The 19,210-nt window shown below is 49.4% G+C and overlaps 1 long non-coding RNA gene across 1 annotated transcript in view; it reads right to left on the bottom strand.

The window, feature by feature from the left end:
- Window positions 1-19,210, bottom strand: part of LOC146351610 (uncharacterized) — a 69,310-nt gene that overhangs the window by 13,291 nt on the left and 36,809 nt on the right. The window contains exon 2 of the long non-coding RNA XR_014788911.1: window positions 4,314-4,366. This is a non-coding gene — a long non-coding RNA (uncharacterized LOC146351610). The remainder of the gene's footprint in view (window positions 1-4,313; window positions 4,367-19,210) is intronic.

Raw genomic sequence — 19,210 nt, 5'->3', positions numbered from 1 at the left:
TGCTGCCTGCGGGGGTGCTTTGGGGGAGGTGGAGAATTGCCCCAGCCACACCGTTTTAGTGCTTTGAACTGAAGACTCCCTGCTGTTTCCTATTCATCCATGCTGTCTCTACTGGTTTTCTGTGCAGTTAAGAGCCAGTAAGAATGTTAAATGCAGTGACCTTTGACCCTCCCTTGTCTGGCTAAGGGAGGCACGGCCCCCTCCCTCTCCCCATGAAGGCTGAGTGTGTGTGTGTGCTTTGAGGAAGGGGAGGTGGCGGTGGAAATAAAGGCACAATATTTCAGCAAAGGAGACGGAGGGAGAGGGAAATAGGCCCTGGCTGGGTCACTGGGCATGCAGCCAGCCCAGTCTAAGTGGGTGTTTGGCAGACCCGGCCCTACCGTTAGGCCAAGGATGGGGAACATGTGGCCCTCCAGATGTTGTTGGACTGCAACTCCCACCATGCTTCACCATTGGCTGGGGCCGATGCGAGTTGCCGTCCTGCATTAGGCAGAGTGAGGCAGCTGCCTTAGGCTGCAGATGTGTGTGTGTGATGGTGGCAGCAGGCCCTCAAGCCATCCTCCGGAAATCCAGCCATGTGCTACCCTTGGAGGACTGAGCTGTGTGTGTTGCACCGTCTGTCCTGCATCCTCCCAGAGTATCTTGCTGTCCTCAAGAAGGGTAAAGGGACCTGTCCTGTCGCAAGTAAGAACACGAGAAGAGCCATGCTGAATCAGGCCAAGGGCCCCTCTCGTCCAGCATTCTGTTCACACAGTGGCCAACCAGCTCCCCATGGGAAACCTACAAGCAGGGCATGAGCACAACAGCTCCGTCCCACCCATGTTCCCCAGCAGCTGGTGCACATAGGCATACTGCCTCTGGTACTGGAGGTAGCACATAGCCATCAGGACCAGTAGCCATCGATAACCTTATCTTCCATGAATTTGTCCAATCCCCTTTTAAAGCCATCCAAATTGGTGGCCATCACTATGTCCTGTGGTAGTGAGTTCCATAGTCTGACTATGCGCGGTGTGAAGAAGTCCTTCCTTTTATCTGTCCTGAATCTCCCATCATTCAGCTTCATGGGATGACCCCTTTGAGCTCTAGTAATATGAGAGAGGGAGAAAAATTGTCTCCCTATACACTTTCTCCACACCATGCATAACTCCGTGCACTTCTGTCACGTCTCCCCTTTCTTGAAGTAAAATTCAACCGCCAGCCCAGTTCCCAGCTGGAGGTAAAAGGGGTGCATGTAGCGGGGGGGGGGGTTCTTATCTTTGGCCTTAAGCAGCAAAGTGTCTTGGTGTTTGGGGCTTGCGTGGGGAGGTGGCTGCCTCTGCTTCCATGCCTGCTGAAAAAGCAGGACCTCCTTGAAGTACCATTTACATCAGACTTCCCCAAGCTTTTGCCCTCCAGATGTGCTGGCCCACAACTCCAGCTGTGCTGGGGATTATGGGAGTTGTAGTCCCACACATCTGGAGGGCACCAGCTGGGGAAGGCTGCTTTACATGGTATGTGTTATCAAGGAAGGAGAAAGCCTAGAGTGGCCAGGTGCCCTACTTTACAGAGGAAAGTCCTCTAGTTTGGAGGACTAGAGTTACAGTTAGTATCACTGGACAATAATAATTGTATTTATTATTTCTAAATCAGCATCCATTTGTATAAATGTGCCCATGTAGATGTTCTGCAAATTGGTGTCCTCTTTTGTCCTCTCTTTTGGCATTGCGCAAGAGACCACCCTAGTTACAGTGCTCCGTTTGTGGGACATCCTCCCCACAGAGGTGCAACTGGTACCCACCTTACTGTCCTTTCAGCGCCAGGTAAAAACAGTGTTAATTGCCCCGGCATTGCAGTTGGTTCTATTGTATTTTCCTGTCTTTTAAGAGCTGGTTGATTAGTGCTTCTGTTTTGTTTTAATTATTGCATTTTATGTTTAAATGTCCACTTTTGGTCTCATTGTGCAAAACGCGCCAATATCTATGTGATGCAGAGCAGTTTAGACATGTTGTAATAAAAATAAAGGCACTTCTGTGGCTGAGCTGGAGGCCAGGATGTGGATGAGCGGAAGAAGGGAGGCGGGTTCACTCCAGTGGTGAGGAATCTCAGGCCCAGGGGGCAAAGTTGGCTTTCCTGGGGTCCCTGTCCAGCTCTCTGGGGTTCCTCAGATGGCCCTTCACCTTCCCTTGGCCTCACTCCCTTTCCCCACTAGTTGGGTGGTTCCCTGCTTTTGTGCAAGTTTTTTCCCCGTCTTAAAAGTCGAAACGCCTCTCCTGAGGCTGAGTCACCGGCAGTAGGAGATTTGTTTGTTTGTTTGTTTGTTTACAACATTTATATACCGCTCCATATCTAGAACAGATTTTGAAGTGGTGAACACAAAAGATAAAACAGTAGGAGCATAAAAAGATTAAAACTCCACATGAAAATTACACTTGTTTTAAAACACAATGCCAATAAAAACCATGACTGGTCAATGAAGGAATGCCTCCTGGAACAGTGCTGTTTTCAGGAAGCCCTGGAAACAATGCAGTGTGGGTGCCTGCCTGACCTCCAGGGGCAGCGAGTTCCAAAGAAAGGGGGCTGCCACACTGAAGGCTCTTCTCCTGGTGGACCCCAGTCGGGCCATAGGTCCATGTGGAACCACCAGGAGAGAGCCCTCTGATGACCTCAGTGAGTGGGCAGGTTTGTAAGGGAGAAGGCGCTCTCTCAGGTATCCTGGTCCCGCGTTGTTTAGGGTTTTGTACACCAGTACTAAAACCTTAAACCTGACTTAGTAGCAAATAGGCAGCCAGTGCAGTTCCCTCAGCAAAGCTTTAAGCTACAATGTGCTGGTGTTTTGGCCCTGCCCCTTTTGCCTTTGGCTCCGCCCACCACTGGAATGTGGCCCCCAAGGACTTTTCAGAAGCTGAATTTGACCCTCAGGCTGGAAGAGGTTCCCTGCTGCTGGTACAGTCGCTGCATGAGACACTCTGGCTTTCAGAGTTGTTGACTGTATGAGGGTCTAACTACACAGGGTAAATGCGAACACACCAGGCAAAACTCCTGCTTTTGCTTAAAAAAAAAAAGCAAGACAAAAGCCGCTCAGGTAGTGGGTGAAAGAGTTTGTTGTGAAGCAGAGAAATGGCCGGGGGGGGGGGGGCGTTGAAGTCTTTCTCTGCCTGCCCCTTCTCTGCTCCAGATCTCCCTCCCAAAGTTGCTTCCCCTTAGGAAAAGCAGCCATTCCACTTTCGATACACACATCAGCATGGAACATGGGGTTTGTGCCTTTCACTCTGAGGACCTGGGGAAGCCTTTGGACCTGGTGCTGTTCACGTACCTTTTCCACCATGTCGTTGCACAATCCCCTGTGCCAGTGGCGGCTGGTGGCTCCAATGTCAGTGGGGTGGTGGATCCGCTCCGGGTTCCAGTCAGAACCGAGGATGTAAAGCAGCCCGGATAGCTCCTTTAGAGTTCTGACTTGTTCTGACTGAACCTCGAAGCATATGCACCACCCCACTGACATCGGAGCCACCAGCCTCCGCTGCCCTGTGCAGCCAGACGTGGGGAGATGGACTCCAGGAGGGAGCAGCCGGCCAGCCTTGACTGGGGCAGGAGGCATCTGTCAGGGAGGCCACAGCAAGCTCTTGCCTTTCCAATTACAAAGCCTCTCCCTTCCTTCGGAGCCGGCAGCTGGAGATGTTACACTCAGCCGCTCTATCGATTAGACGCTGAGTTTTCCCTTCTTATTAGTGCCGGGAGATGTGCTTTCCCCGAGTCTGGCTGGAGTGCCTGCCCCCTTCGCCCAGCCTCGCCCCCGGCCCCAGCCAGTTGACGCACGCCCCCAGTGCCCAGAGCCAGGATTGACGGACGAATTGAGGCTCTCACTCGGCTGGAACCAAAGCGCGTTCTGGGACTGTGAGCACCAAACCTGCTTGTTACCCAGGCAGGCTGCTGTCAGGGTTGCTAGGCCAGGAGTCTGTCAGAGCTCACACTCGCGGAAAAAGCAGGGGAGGAAGGGGCCCGTCAGGGCTCAGGAGGCTGCTGTGAGGGAAAATACCAGCTGGTTTCTCAGCTTTTTGCTCATAGGTATTCTGGCTCCGAGCGTTTCTAAAAAGTTCCCAAGGCCTCTGAGCACAGGGAGAGCCTTGCGGGAGTGCTTCACACAGTGCATCGTTAACATAACTTACAGGATTTGCTTCTTCACAAGATGCGGCGTCAGGAGATTAGATGCCTGCAGATCCAGGCTGGATTGCTGTAATATGCTCTGTCTGGGGCTGCCCTGCAAGACAGCTCAGAAACAGCCCATTGGTGCAGAATGCAGGAGCTAAAATGGATTGGTGAAACACTGTGCCACATACCTTGCCTTTTGCTCTTTAATGCCCAGGCGTGTGCACACACATGCACTCTCCATCTGCAGAGAGAGAGAGAGAGAGAGAGAGAGCACATTAAAAATTAAAAAGGCAAGGTATGGACACCCCTGAAAGGTTTTGCTGACCCCTGCTAAAAGTAGCCAAATTATCCTCCCCATTTTGCCACCCCCAAATACAGTGGCAAACTGGGCACTACCCCCAGACTTACCCACCTACTATAAATTTTGATTGCAAAAGCTGGCAACCCTTGGAAAATGTCCCTTCCTTTCTTGAAATCCCTCCTCAACACCATGACACAAACCCTTAATTCCTGTATCCTACTGTAACTGAGCCTGAGTAAGTGCCACTGAAATGATTATGCATTCTTCCCCTGCTTACCCCTCTCTCCATTTCCCTCTTTCCTCTGTCATCTCCCCTGTGTTGATTCCTAGATTGTAAGCTCCTTGGGGCAGAGACCTCTGCTCTTATTCTTTGTAAAGCACCATGTGCTGCCATTTAGGTGTGTAGAAACGTGTTCCTCCATCCCAGCCTGTTGCTTCAGACCCTAAATGATTATTCCTTCACACCACCTATATCTTGGGCCAGCTGGCCGTTTCTACACAGTGAATGACTATAGTTATCAACAGTGACATGGGCCTGTGTGCTGGTTGTGCATGCCAAAGGCGCAAATCCCTTTGCTTTCAAAAGAAAAAAAAAGGGGGAGGGAGCTTGCATCCCTGGTTTGATTACATTCCGATAGTCCTTCACAATGTTATTGAAACAGGGAAAATACACATTTTGTTGTGTTTGGGTATAAAACGACAGCAACAAAACCCCAGAGAAAAGTCAGAATGACAATCAGTGTCTTTAAAGTATGCTGTTGTCTGTCTGTCTGGCTCCCTCTCTTTTTGCTGCCCTTTGGACATTTCTGAATCGTGTATTCCACCGTAACTGAGATTGATGTAGTGATGGCCACCACTTTGGGATGGCTTTTAAAGGGCAAAATTCATGGAAGAGAAGGCTACAGATCCTGATGGCTATGTGCTACCTCCAGTACCAGAAGCAGTATGCCTACATTATTATGTGTGCACGTGCGCACACACACACACACAGACCCAAAAAAGGAACTACAAAATTCTGTGGATAGGGAGACACTTTTCTCCCTCTCTCAAAATACTAGAACCCGGGATCATCCCATGAAGCTGATTCGTGGGAGATTCAGGGCAGACAGAAGGATGTCCTTCTTCACACAGTCCATAGCTGAACTATGGAATTTGCTACCACAGGATGTAGTGATGGCCACCAATTTGGATGGCTTTAAAAGGGGGTTGGACAAATTCCTGGAGGAAAAGGCTATCAATGGCTACTAGTCTTGATGACTATGTGCTACCTCCAGTACCAGAGGCAGTGAGCCTATGTACACCAGTTGCTGGGGAACATGGGTGGGAGGGTGCTGTTGCGCTCATGCCCTGCTTGTGGGTTCCTGGTTGGCTGCTGTGTGAACACAATACTGGACTAGATGGACCCTTGGCAGGGGGATCTTCATGACAAGAGAATGAGAAGTGAGTTGGAGTATTACTTTCATGAAATCGGCTTTGGTCCATCAGGGACACACGAAGCTAGATAAGGCAAGTGTTGTTGTTGTTCAGTCGTTCAGTCGTGTCCGACTCTTCGTGACCCCATGGACCATAGCACACCAGGCCTTCCTGTCCTGCGCTCTCTCCCGGAGCATGCTCAAGTCCATATTCATTGCATCGGTGATGCTATCTAGCCATCTCATCCTCTGCCGTCCCCTTCTCCTTTTGCCTTCAGTCTTTCCTAGCATCAGGGTCTTTTCCAGAGAGTTTTCTCTTCGCATTAGGTGGCCAAAATATTTGAGCTTCAGCTTCAGTATCTGTCCTTCCAATGAGCACTCAGGATTGATTTCCTTTAGGATTGACTGATTTGACCTCCTTGCAGTCCAGGGGACTCGTAAGAGTCTTCTCCAGCACCACAGTTCGAAAGCATTAATTCTTCGGTGCTCAGCCTTCCTTATAGTCCAGCTCTCACAGCCATACATTACAACTGGGAAAACCATAGCTTTGATTTGATGGACCTTTGTCGGCAAGGTGATGTCTCTGCTTCTTACTATGCCATCTAGGTTTGAAGACAAGTGTAGCATACCTTTAAAATCCAGTTTTCAGGGGTCACACAGCATTCGAAAGGAACATACGTCCAGGTGCAGTGAGCGGAGTAGAACTGAACATCATCAAACTGGCAGGGGCTGCTCGACCAATGAGAGAAGCTTGTTTCCCGCCCCTGTCCAGGCTTCCCCTGCTACTACATTATTATGAATGGAGAGCAACCAATTTTCCCCATGTGTGCAGATTTCCCCAAAGAAGCCAAAATCTGAAGGCTCCCCCTGAGAGCTTCCCTCCACCCCAATTTTGCCCCATTCCAGCAATTTGCTATGGAGTTATTACTCTCACCCCATTTTTCCCCATATGTGCACTTTTGCTTTGAGAAGCCAAAGCCCCCAATTCTCGACTGCAGCATCTGAATGCCCCCCCCCCCTCCGAGAGCAGCTCAGCTTCTCAATTTTGCCCCATTCCAGCACTCTGCCCTGGAGTTATTGCTTCCAACCCTGCCCCCCCTTTCTCCTTCTCCCTGCTCTCAATGAGAAGCTCCCATAAACCCAAAAGATAATTACTGCAATAAAATGGAGAAGGGACTTTACATAATAAGAGAGAAATGACTTTACATCAGAGAAACTACAGGACATCAAAGAAGCACAGCATCGCAATAGCGATTTAAGAGACCAACGGAGAAGTGAAAGAGCGCTTCAGGGCGAGTTACTAACATTAGCCTTTCACCCTTCACTTCAGGGGATCGAGATTTATTTCTTGCTTCTGAGTAAACATGCACAGAAGGGGGGATATGTTAAAGATTAAAAGCAGGCTAGTTAAGGGGAATGAGTGTCCCCACTAGTGTGGCAATGTGAGGTGTCACTGCTGCGCTCCTGGGGATTTTCTCAATGGGAAAAACTACCTCCATTGGGGAAACAAGAGGGAATGGGGAGTCCCACCCCCTTGACCACATCACTGCCAGGTCACAGAGGCACACCCAGGAAGGATTTAATGCAGGGGGGGCGGGGACATGGCACACTGTGGTAAAACCACCAGGGAGTCACTTTCAGTTAAAAAGTCAGAGTAAAAGGAGTTTCAGAAAATACAGCTTTTCAAGAGGGAAGCAGCTGGTTGGCAGCAGATTGGTGACAATGTCATCTGTCGCGAAGGAACTCAAACTGCTCCAACTTTGCACTAAATTGCTCATGAAGACAACCCCCTGGTCTGATCCACCATGGCTGTCCTTATGTTCTTAAATTGGATATGATGACCCCTTGGGAAGCATCCTGCCAGAGCCTGCAAAGTGACAGAGAGTGCAGCTAGCCCTCAAGGAGTGTGACCTCCCACAGGTTGGAGACAGCATCCCCTACCATCATTTACTCCAGGGGTGAAGAACCTTTTTCCTATGAAGGGAGTTGACCCGTGGGAAAAGTCAACTGGGGCTGCAGCTGATGGTGGGCAGAGCCAGATCTCAGTGGGTGGCGTAGAGCCAAAGGTGGGCAGGCTTGCATCTCTCTCTCTCTCTCTCTCTCTCTCTCTCTTTCTCCCTCACCCCATCTCTCCCTTTCTCTGTGCCACCTCACATGAAATTAGGCTGAGAGCAGCATGTTCCCCACCCCAGGTTTAGCCCCATGTTGCCTCCACTTTGTGCCTTCCATTGCTGAGTTCTTCTTCCAGGACTGGGTCCCTGGGGGTCATTTGGGAAACACGTGGCCTTTACACTAAGCAAAATGGTGGTTAGTTTGCACCGTGGCCGTCATATGCTCCTTCCCCTCTCCTCAGACAGGTTGGCAGGCCTTACCGCCATCGCGCGCGCTCAGTCCTCTCACTCAGTCTGGGCTGGAATTATTACAGTGTAATTAAAAACGCAATTAAGTGCTGCCACTTAGCAGAAAAGTCATACAGTTTGGGGATAATTATCTGACAATATAACAAGTTGTGCAACATTAATCAGGCGCTGATCTGCTCCAGCAGCTGTGCCTCTGACTCTGAGCCGGCTGCGTGATGCTGCCGTTTGGAAGAAAGCAATCGATCGGGCTTTGGCGGAAGCCCTGGCAATGCAGAGGGTTGCCTGTTAGCCCACAAGCTTCATCCAGAGCTGGAAGGATCAGGGGTTGGCATTCCCAGCTAGGTTTCGAGAACATCACCATTGCTGCCTTACCTGTATGGAAGAGAAATAATTCTGTTTTTGGTGTCGAGGACCCAGTGAGATGTCATGCAGTGGACCACTTGAATGGTAGAGCAGAGTGCTGAGTTCAAATCCCCACCTGAGGCATACCAGGTGGCCTTGTGCAAATCTCTCTCTCTCTCTCTCTCTCTCTCAGCTTAACTTGCCTCACAGGGTTGCTATGAGGATAAAATGAGGCTAGAGCATTGGTCTATCTACCCCAGTATTGTTGTATCCCTTGACTTGCAGAGACAATCCAGAGTCAATCAGTGGAGGGTGGTGGCTCCAATGTCAGTAGGGCGGTGAATCCACTCCGGGTTTCCATCCAAACCAGTCAGAACTCTAAAGGAGCTGTCCAACTCTAAAGGAACCTTAGATAGCTCCTTTAGAGTTCTGATTGGTTCTGATTGGTTCAGATACAAACCCAGAGCGGATGCACTGCCCCACTGACATTGGAGCCACCAGCCTCTACTGGAGTCGGAGGCTATGCCCGGCTCTGCTATGGTGGTTCAGCTGGAGATGCTGGACTCTGGCAGAGCTGAGCTGAAAGTTCTCCAAAGACTTCTTTCCTGAGAAAATCTCAGAGATTTCTGAGAAGGATGTAAAAAAGAAAAGGAAGAAAAAAAAAGGCCACTTTGAAGAATTTTCTCTGAATGTTCACCACCACCACCAATGAGAAGGAATGTCGCTGCCTACTTACTCCCTGGCCCTCTACTCGTCAAGCAAGCAAGTGGTAGCGATGATGAGAAAGAGGCGGACGAGCAAGAGCAGAAGAGCAACATTGGAGGTGAGTGGATAGGCTCACTGAGGGAGGGGGCCCGTGGAGGGGGTCTTGCCAAGGACTGACCCAAGACAACTAGGACTGACCCGGAACATTTTGCCAGCCTCAAATGGCTGCACCAGGCAACCTGACAGATGCACCCCAGAATCCTTTGCAATGCAGATGCACCCCAGAATCCTTTGCAATGCAGATGCACCCCAGAATCCTTTGAATTCTCGATCATCCCAGAGCGCAGGACACAGAATCATGGGCTCAAGTGACAGGAAGCCAGATTCCGGCTGAACATCAGGAAAAATGTCCTGTCAGGGCAATACGACAATGCAACCAATTCCCTAGGGAGGTGGTGGGCTCTCCCACACTGGAGGCCTTCAAGATGAGGCTGGACAGCCATCTGTCGGGGATGCTCTGAGCAGGGGCTTGGACTCGATTGGCCCTTCCAACCCTACTATTCTGTGATTCTACGACACAGAGGATTCTGCAGCATAGGGCTTGCGGTGTACATGGACGCTTGCGGTGTACATGGACATGTGTACTCTACTCTTGGGACGCATGTGCATCCCAAGAGTCCTCAGCAGCATTGCCCTGGAGGCTGGGGCACGCCTCGTACACTGTGCCCGCTTCATTGGCACCCAGTCTACATTTACATCTGCACAATACATTAACTCTAGCTTAACTCTCCCTCCCCCCACCACCCCCGGCAAGGAATCCTGACAAATGTAGTTGTTGGGGAAGGAGGCACAGAAGCAATCAAACAGGGCTGGGAGGAGAGAAGATGAGCAAGTCATATAGGTCACTTTCCTGAAGGGAAGTTCCTTGCTCAGTCGGAGAAAGCTGCAAAGAGCGTGCCAGATGCTCCCAGGAAGGCTCCGAGATGCAGCTATGCTGGGCTTCTGGGGGCTGAATCACACCTGTGGGGCGTGCACCTGCCTGGAGGAGCCAGAAGGATCGATTCACAGGCAGCTTCACCTTTTGTGGGTCAGCAGAGAGAAGGTGTGACCTGCTCTCCGTTGCAGCCCTCACACCTCCTCATCCTTCCACACTCAATATCTAACTCAGGTGCTCAACGGAGGGAGGGAGGGAATGCACCATTTTTGCCACTCAGAAATGCCCCCAAATGTAGATGTTATGTAATGTCAACTTGGTGCATAGCACACTTTAGACAAAGTGGTGTGGGGAGATGAAGAGAGCTTCTTGCTCCCGATTCTTCTAACCTAGCCCCACGCAAACCTCTGCTCTGACCTGCAGCAGAAATTTGGTAATAATTTTGAGAAAACAAGCTCATTGTGCATAAATGTGCTCAATGCCTGTGCTTAATGTGTGATCCTATTCTCATAATTGCTATAGCTTCACCCCCTTTCTGTTGCTGGATCTAGGGTGTGTGTTTGTGTGAGCAGGGTGTGGTGGTGTGGTGTAGGTAGGTAGGTAGGTTGAGTGAATGGCTACAGTTAAAGTGCACAGAGATAGTTGGCCTAGGATTGGGACTCTGGATTCAAGTTTCGCCTCACCTCTGCCAGAGATCAACTGCATGTTCAAATAACCAGCCAGAAGATGCTCCACCTTTCTTTCAGTAACCATGGAAGTGGACATAGAGAAGTGTCCCAGTCCAGCACTTACCAGATGAAAGTAGGCACACTCTTTAAGACAACTACAATTTATACTTTCCAATTATTATATTACTTTAGAGCTGGGGTGGACAACTTGGGGTGGTCTTCCAGCTGTTTTGGCCTACAACTCCCATCAGCCCTAGCCAGCACAGCCAATGGTAAGGGATCATGGGAGTTGTAGGCTATAAGTTGCCCACCTGTTTTAGAGCATCCTTCCTGAAACTGGTACCCTTGAGATGTGTTAGGCTGGCACTTCCATCATCCTCAGCCAGGATGGCCAATCTAACACATCTGGAGGGTACCAGTTTCAGGAAGGATGCTTTGGAGTATTCAAAGCACTTCACAAATATGGACTTGGAAATGTTACAACAACACTGCAAGGTAAGTCAGTGTTATTATCCCTATGTTGCAGATAATGTGCGATTTGATGGAGCCTTCAAATAACGTTACTTGTGGAAGCAGAGCAAGGAGGGCTGGGATGAGCTAATGCCCATTGAATACGTGTGCATGAACCAAAAGAGGACCATCACAGTGTGATGCTGGCAATATACACCTGGGAGGGTTCTGCTGGGAAGAGGAGCCTAGGCAAAGCAGGAGGAAAGGGCCAAAGGGTCTGTCCATAAAGTACATCATAGTTTGGAAAACCCTTTTTAAGTCCCTCCACTCTGTCACAATGTGTTCCTCTCCCTACTCCCACTTCGTTCTCTTAGAATCATAGAATAGTAAGGTTGGAAGGGGCCTATAAGACCATCGAGTCCAACCCCCTGCTCAATGCAGGAATCGGAGTCAAAGCATCCCTGGCAAGTGGCTGTCCAGCTTCAGCTTGAATGCCTCCAGTGTGGGAGAGCCCACCACCTCACCAGGTAATTGGTTCCATTGTCGTATTGCTCTAACAGTCAGGAGGTTTTTCCTGATGTTCAGCTGGAATCTGGCTTCCTGTAACTTGAGCCCATTATTCCATGTCCCGCACTCTGGGATGATCGAGAAGAGATCCTGGCCTTCCTCTCTGTGACAACCTTTCAAGGACTTGAAGAGCGCTATCCTATCTCCCCTCAGTCTTCTTTTCTCAAGGCTAAACATGCCCAGTTCTTTCAGTCTCTCCTCATAGGGCTTTGTTTCCAGTCCACTGATCATCTTTGTTGCCCTCCTCTGAACCCTCTCCAGTTTGTCTGCATCGTTCCTCACTGTCACATTTTAGATTGCAAACTCCTCAGGGCAGAGACCTGCCTTTTCACTTAGGTTACCATGTAAGCACCATGTGCATTGATGGGTGTTCTCTCTCTCTCTCTCTCTCTCTCTATATATATATATATATATATATATATATATATATCTAAATGCCAATATCCAGCATTATGTTGGTCTTAAATAAATCTCTTCTCCAATAAAATAAAATAAAATAAAATAAAATAAAATGCTTACAACATTTTTGACCAAGATGGAATTCAGGATGGGGCAATGCAGGGGCAGGCGGGGGTTGGGGGGTGGGGTGGGCTAAGCTAGACATTGCAGTGGCGTTCCATGTATTACAATGAGGGTTGTATCAATTCCGTTCCAAAGGGGGGAGATGTGGGCCTCAATTTAAAGTCCATCATAGATGGTAGGAAGGGGGGGAAGGTGCCGAGCCTCTCTTACCACCAGCGCTTCCCCGTCTCCACCACAGTACCACTTCTCTGCAGCCAGGTTTCTGGACTGCAGTGCCAGGCATAAGCGAAATACTGGAAGTCTGACCCTCTTCATTTGCCTGGTCATTACACAGCAAGGTCTTCGGCCTCTGGCTCAGGTTCCCTGCTCCAGCTCCTCCCAGAAATTGACAGCAGACCCTGGTTGGAAAATCACCATCCTGGGTCTGTAGTGGGGTATCAATAAGGGCTGTCCCAGCCCGCTCCTCAAATAAGCTGTTTCTTTAAAAGTTTCAAATGAAAAGTTGTGGTGGGCCACCACTGGCTTATCTGCCCAAGAGCAGCTTTTGGGCCAGGAGACCCACAGAGCCTGTTTCCCTAAATTTTCTCTGCTTTGGACTGGATCTGATGCTGCTTGCCCAGCGTCTCTCAGTCTGGGTCAGCTGGATGTTATATCCATTCATCAGATATGTGCCCTGGAAGAGTGGAGGTGAATTCCCAGAGTGGAAAAGGCCAGGCTTTTATCTTAATTAAACTGCCTCGTTTTCAAATAAGAGAGATAAATTGCATGCAGGGGAGGTGCTAAAATAATTAGTTCAGGGGGCAAAAGACTAGTGAAAATCGTTCTTAGGGGTTCGCAAGGGGTTTGCGGCTGCAGTGCATAGGCCCTTTACAGAATGGGGAAACTACTTTTGGAGAAATGATTACTGCTCCACTGAATATGGATAAGCCTGTAGCTTAGGTAGCAGGAGCATTGAGACATATTGGGGATGGAGGGTTAGGGACTCGGTCACTCTGATGATACACCCTGTGTAGAAACTGGGCATCTCATCCTGCAGCCTTCCCCAGCCTGGTGTCCTCCAGATGTGTTAGACTACAACTCCCAGCATGCCCCAGCCAGCATGGAGAATTTGGAGAAGCTTTCAGGGGCTGCATTCCAGGGGCAGACAGGGCCAAAGACAAAGGGGGCAGGGCCAAAGTGAGAGGGGTGGGACCAAAAAACCAAACAAAAATATATCAGCATGATGTAGCTGAAAGCCGTTACTGCCAGTAACAAAGGAGAGGCTTTTTGACCTTTTGGAACAGGGTACTGCACAAAAGCTAGAAAATCACCAAACAATTGGTGGTTTGGGGGAAAGGGTGGGGCCAGGGGAATGGGGTGTGGCCAGGGGAATGGGGTGTGGCCTTCTAGGCCTGAGGTTCACCACCCCTGTACTAATGTATATGTAGAGATGCCAATTTAGACATTAATCAGAGAAGGCTGGGGGCTCTAATGTCAGTGGGGCGGTAAATCCACTCTGGGATTCAGTCAGAACCAGTCAGAACTCTAAAGGAGCTTTGCACCTTGGATCACTCCCTTATAGTTCTGGCAGGTTCTGACTGAAACTTGGAACGGATTCACCGCCCCGCTGACATCAGAGCCACCAGCCTCCACTGCTCCCAACGGCTAATATTCCTCTGACCTGCATTCATCTTATCTTGGCAAACACAGATTTGGAAACACATCTGCAGAGATTGTGTATAGTTCTGCCCTTGAACATGCTCATTTGCATTTCCACTAAATCACAAGCACATCTCCTCTTTCTCTCTTATTAAACGTATCCATTCATTTCTAATATTTCTTCTAGCCCTCTTTTCAGGGCATAGCCCTCCTAAGACAGTTCACAAAAGTGTCCATAAAACCACAGAAGGAGTTTACCAAGCAATCCCCCTAATTGATAAGCAGCAACAAGCATAACTCAACACATAAAACAGCACATCAACCAAATGAGGACTGGGGTTTTTTGCACCTTGGAGAGCTCCTTTAGAGCTGGTTCTGACTGAAACCCGGAGTGGATTCACTGCCCCAGTGACATCAGAGCCACCAGCCTCCACTGACATTAGTTACTATAATTTAAATAGAAACACAGCACTTATCATGCTAGTGGGAAAGGCTTGGATTGTGCCTGCTAAGTTTGTTGTCCAGGTATCAAGTGGGCAACGTCAAGGCTGCTGCTTTCCCTTGTAAGAGTTATTCTTCCTCTTTAACTGGGACTTAGAACGGATACCCCTTCTAGGAGAGGGTGCATTGCCTTCAAATAGGGGTCTGTTGTCTGCAAAGTAGGAGTCATGGCCACCCTGGGAGTAAGTGCTGGCTGATGCTCTGAAGTGAAAGGTTCCACCAAGCTGGGAGGAGGAATCTTGGCGTGGAACCTGGAAGCCACAAACAGCCCACTTTGGCCCATCTCAAGAAGTGGGCCTCACAAAGGATGGACGAGGCACCTCTGTCCTGGTTCAGCCTGCCTCTCTCTGGCAGGAGACAGAGGTGAATTGCTGGGGTGGGGAGAAGCTGAGGGAAACGGTCCAGTAGGCTTCGATTTGGCACGCCCAAACCAACCTCCCTCCGAGCTCCGGGGAGATTGAGCCCTGCTGTCACCTAGATACGATGCACAAACCGCGGATGATGGTCGATTAATTAACTGAGTCATAAAAGGAAATGAGGCAATTCATGCCCTAAACAGGAGCGATGGGGCTGCCGAGTAAACAGGGTTTTGCAGGACATCAATTAGCCAGCAAATTAATGAGTATTTATGGCTTTTATTTGCTTGCGCTAATGAAGTCCTTGCGCTGGAGAAACATGACTGCCAGGAGCTGGGCCCCTCGCCGCACCTCGGTAGAAGTGTTTGCTCTCCGCTACTGGGCCAGCACTCCTCACGTTTCCATGGCAGCGCCGAGGAGACTCACCGCTTCTGCCACTGCTGTTCATCCTCGCACTTTGTCGGGCAAGGCCTGGTGATCACCACTGTGGGGGGAGCTCCTGGGGGCTGTGTGCGTTCCGGGGGCAAAGCAGGGGAGAATATGTGCAAACATCGTTAATCAGGGCCTGATGTTTCCAGGGGATAACACCACTGTCCTCCTTAGACATGCTCGGGCACACTCCGGCTTAATGGCAGGGCACAGATTCAGCGACCGCACATGGGCCGCCTCAGTCCCTCATCTTGCCAATTAGAGGATTTCAGATGATCCGGCTGGGAATGACTTCTCCCTGAGAACTCCATTTAGGGTGCAATCCTATGCAAGTTTAGACAGAGAAAAGGCCTACAACTCCCAGGGCGGGGCATGCTGGGCGTTGTAGGCCTTTTCTCTGTCTAAACATGCATAGGATTGCACCCTTAATGAAAGCACATGAGAAGAACCCTGAAGGACCAGACCAAAGATCCATTGAGGCCAGGGGCCTCTTTTGGCTCGAAAGCCAAAATCCATTTTAGAGGGGTTCTCGGGGGCCTCGTTCCAGTGGTTGGAGAGGACAAAAATGCCAGAAATGCAAGCATATTTTAGCTTAGGGGAACCATCCTATGCATGTTTAGACAGAAAAAATGTCCTACAACTCCCAGCATTCCCAGCTGGGGAATGCTGGGAGTCATAGGATGTTTTTCTGTCTAAGTTGCATTGTGCTTTAAAGCTTTTATATGGCCAGGAGAGGCATCTCAACCTTTTGGAATGGGGAAACAACTGTACAAAAGCCAGGAAACCAGGATTAGTGGTCAGGGAAAAAGCGTAGGACCAAGGGAAGGGGCATCTGGGAAACCCTCCAGCACCAAACTGAGACACAAGGTGGGCCGTATTTCACCTGTGGACTTGAGGTTCAACACCCCTGATCCTGGCTTCCACAGTGGCTGGGCAAATGCTTCTGAGAAGCCCACATACCTGGTGTGAAGGCAGGAGCCTGTTCATGCTGTTCCCCTCCAGCTGTGGGGTTCAGTGGCATATCGTGCCCAAACATCAAAGTTCTATATAGAGATCAGGTCTGGATCTGCCATGCAGTTAGCTGAAGCCACTGCTTGGGGGTGCCATGAAGTGTGGTAGCTGAAGTGGTACCGTGCACTGCTTGTGTCTGAACCCTGAATCCCGAAGTAGATCGGGGCGCTTTGGACCAAAGCAGTGCAGTTCCCGAGTGGGTCAGGTTGGGCTGAAGCACTCCAAAGCAGGTCAGATTGCTCTGTACTTTGGCCCAACCCGGACAGCTGCCCCATCCAGCCACACAAGCCCCCCGCTCCTCACCTGTACTCCTGGGGAGTGCCTATAGTCATCACCATCTTGGAGGGAGTTGCCATTTTCTTTCAAAATGGCAACTCTGCTTTCGGTAAGAGGAATCACCTTTTATTTCTTTTTTTAAGGCGACTCCCTTGTAGAGGCTGACAACTGCAGGTGCTCCTGACAAGTCCAGGTAAGGAGTCAGGGAGCTCGTGCTGTGCAGCAGTGGGGGGGGGCTCACATGGCATGGCAGGGGGGCATGGGTCAATGGGGGGCATCAGGGCGGTCCAGCTTCAGGCCTCTGGAACTTTGGATATGGAACCTGAAGCAGGTTGGCCTGGCTCTGAATCGGGCCAAGGTGGGTGAGGGCCGATTTGGGACCTCGGAATCAGCCTCCTAAGTGGGGGGGGGGGGGCTGCGCACAGCCTTAAGCTGCAGACAGGAATCGGTGTCTGAAGGGTGCCATGAGACATTTTAAAGTGTTGGCCATGGCGGGGGGCAGGGAGCACCATTTGGGCTTTGCTCTGGGCAGCAAAACATCTTTGGTTGGCCCTGCAGATGAATGGATCAGCCTGTTTCTGCTCCGTGCCCATTTCTATCCCCTCCTGTTTCCACATGAATCTTTATGGCTTATTATGGAATGCTCTCCCCAAGGCGGTCTGCCTGGCGCTGATGTTGTCATCTTTCCAGGTTAAGGCTTTCTTCTATACCCAGGCATTTGACAGCATATGATAAGATAATGGGTCCTGCAATTATTATTGTTGATTGTGCAAAAAATTGTTTTATATTTTTATATGCAAATGGTTTTATATTACGCTATCCTATTGAATTTTTAAGTTTTAGTTTTTGTAAACCGCCCAGAAAGCTTTGGCTATTTGGTGGCACAGAAACTTAATAAAAGAATGAAATGAATGAATTAATTTGCAATTTAAAAGCAACAACAAAGCTACATGAAAAGTCATTTTAAAATATGTATGGAAATACTTATTTTCAAACACTTTCTCTCAAGATATGCATTTGTAAATGTATTTTATCCTAAAATATGCATTTTATAGGCATTTTCGTATGGGCTCTGAGCTGCAAACAGCAACATATCATTCAGTGTGAAATCTGACAGATCCCCACATTTGTACAGGAGGTGGGGAGCTGGTTGGTTCACTTTGAAATGTGGACTGAACGAAATCTTCCAGCATCCCAAAATGGATCTGCTCACTGTCATGACTGAGAGCTGTTGATAGACGAATCCCTAAAGCACAGACTGAATCCCCTTTTAAAGCCATCTAAGCTGGTGGCCGTCATCACATCTTGTTGCAGTGAATGCCATAAATCAGCCCTCCCCAACCTGGTGTCCTCCAGATGTCTTGGACTACAACTCCCAGCATGCCCCAGCTAGCCATGCTGGAGCAAGAGCAAGCTTGGAGTTGTCGTTCAACACATCTGGAGGGCACCAGGGTGAGAAAGGTTGCCATAAGTGTGCAAATTTGTGCAAAGAAGTACTTTGTTTTGTGCTCCCTGACTCTTGTTGTTGTTGTTGTTGTTCAGTCGTTCAGTCGTGTCCGACTCTTCGTGACCCCATGGACCATAGCACGCCAGGCCTTCCTGTCCTGCGCTCTCTCCCGGAGCATGCTCAAGTTCATATTCATTGCATCCGTGATGCTATCTAGCCATCTCATCCTCTGCCATCCTCTTCTCCTTTTGCCTTCAGTCTTTCCCAGCATCAGGGTCTTTTCCAGGGAGTTTTCTCTTCGCATTAGGTGGCCAAAATATTGGAGCTTCAGCTTCATTATCTGTCCTTCCAATGAGCACTCAGGGTTGATTTCCTTTAGGATGGACTGATTGGACCTCCTTGCAGTCCAGGGGACTCGTAAGAGTCTTCTCCAGCACCACAGTTCGAAAGCATCAATTCTTCGGTGCTCAGTCTTCCTTATAGTCCAGCTCTCACAGCCATACATTACTACTGGGAAAACCATAGCTTTGATTAGACGGACCTTTGTCGGCAAGGTGATGTCTCTGCTTCTTACTATGCTGTCTAGGTTGGCCATAGCTTTCCTTCCAAGGAGCAAGCGTCTTTTAATTTCATGGCTACAGTCACCGTCTGCGGTGATCTTGGAGCCCAAGAAAGTAAAATCTGTCACTGCTTCCATTTCTTCCCCTTCTATATGCCAGGAAGTGATGGGGCCAGATGCCATGATCTTAGTTTTTTTAATGTTGAGTTTCAAACCAGCTTTTGCACTCTCCTCTTTCACCCTCAACAAGAGGCTTTTTAGATCCTCTTCGCTTTCTGCCATTAGGGTGGTATCGTCTGCATATCGGAGGTTGTTGATAATTCTCCCAGCAATCTTAATTCTGACCTCTGATTCATCCAACCCGGCATTTCTCATGATGTACTCTGCATATAAGTTAAATAAGCAGGGTGACAATATGCAGCCTTGTCGTACTCCTTTCCCAATTTTGAACCAATCGGTTGTTCCATGTCTGGTTCTTACTGTTGCTTCTTGACCCTCGTACAGGTTTCTCAGGAGACAGGTAAGGTGGTCTGGTACTCCCATCACTTTCAGAATTTGCCACAGTTTGTTGTGATCCACACAATCAAAGGCTTTAGCGTAGTCAATG

The sequence above is a fragment of the Heloderma suspectum genome, chromosome 3 (genome assembly GCF_057233095.1).
Source record: "Heloderma suspectum isolate Gila_16-S chromosome 3, 16-S_ref, whole genome shotgun sequence".
Lineage (NCBI taxonomy): Eukaryota > Metazoa > Chordata > Lepidosauria > Squamata > Helodermatidae > Heloderma > Heloderma suspectum.
Note: the sequence above shows the minus strand (reverse complement) of the source record. Positions and strands in the feature narration are given on the sequence as shown.